The sequence below is a fragment of the Salmo salar genome, chromosome 12 (assembly GCF_965601325.2).
Source record: "Salmo salar chromosome 12, fSalSal1, whole genome shotgun sequence".
Classification (NCBI taxonomy): Eukaryota; Metazoa; Chordata; class Actinopteri; order Salmoniformes; family Salmonidae; genus Salmo; species Salmo salar.
The window spans coordinates 18,515,985-18,517,500 of record NC_138302.1 but is presented as its reverse complement, the minus strand read 5'-3'; positions in this window follow the sequence as shown (position 1 = coordinate 18,517,500).

The window sequence follows — 1,516 nt, the reverse complement described above, 5'->3', positions numbered from 1 at the left end:
GTTTCTTGTATTTCTGCCTATTAGACACATGATGGTGGCATTGAATCATTTAACCATGAGTGGCTAGGCCAGCGTTTCCTAAACTCAGCTCTAACAGCTATGCTACCCGCCATAGTATAGACAGGCTGCACTACCAGACCCCACCAAAGGGGCATTGTATATGCAGACTGCTCTACCAGACCCCACCTCAGGGGGTATTGTATAGACAGACTGCACTACCAGAACCCACCAAAGGGGGTATTGTATAGACAGACTGCACTACCAGACACCACCACAGGGGGTATTGTATCGACAGACTGCACTACCAGACCCCACCACAGGGGGTATTGTATATACAGACTGCACTACCAGAACCCACCACAGGGGGTATTGTATAGACAGACTGCACTACCAGAACCCACCACAGGGAGCATAGCCATTATTAGAGGAGTTTGATTTCTGATTTACCCAAAACACTACAACAATAATGAAATACATGCTGTACATGAAATACATGCTGGACCTCTCCTCCCCTCAGGACTCCAGTGGTGGACCTCTCTTCCCCTCAGGACTCCAGTGGCGAAACTCTCCTCCCCTCAGGACTCCAGTGGTGGACCTCTCCTCCCCTCAGGACTCCAGTGGTGGACCTCACCTCCCCTCTTGACTCCAGTGGTGGACCTCTCCTCCCCTCTTGACTCCAGTGGTGGACCTCTCCTCCCCTCAGGACTCCAGTGGTGGACCTCTCCTCCCCTCAGGACTCCAGTGGTGGACCTCTCCTCCCCTCAGGACTCCAGTGGTGGACCTCACCTCCCCTCATGACTCCAGTGGTGGTCCTCTCCTCCCCTCAGGACTCCAGTGGGTGGGTATGTTTAATTCTGGTTATTCCACAGTATATATTCCTACAGTTATAGGTTCTATAGGCTGTCTCAAATAGCACCCTGTTCCTATATGCATTGTATTTTGACTGTGGTCACCTCCCTCCCTTCCTCTCCTACATTCTGTACTTTAGTTGTGTGGAGATATAATTAGAATGTAGAACTCTGATACTCTCTATGTTCTGTAGTTGTGGGGAGATAGAGAGTATCTGAGTTCTACATTCTAATTCTTTATTCGGTACTGTAGTTGTGGGGAGAGAGAGAGTATCAACATTCTACATTCTAAATCTAGGTTATGTACTGTAGTTGTGGGGAGATAGAGAGTATCAGAGTTCTACATTCTAATTCTTTATTCGGTACTGTAGTTGTGGGGAGAGAGAGAGTATCAGAGTTCTACATTCTAATTCTTTATTCTGTACTGTAGTTGTGGGGAGATAGAGAGTATCAGAGTTCTACATTCTAATTCTTTATTCTGTACTGTAGTTGTGGGGAGATAGAGAGTATCAACATTCTACATTCTAAATCTGTGTTCTGTACTGTAGTTGTGGGGAGATAGAGAGTATCAGAGTTCTACATTCTAATTCTTTATTCGGTACTGTAGTTGTGGGGAGATAGAGAGTATCAGAGTTCTACATTCTAATTCTTTATTCTGTACTGTAGTT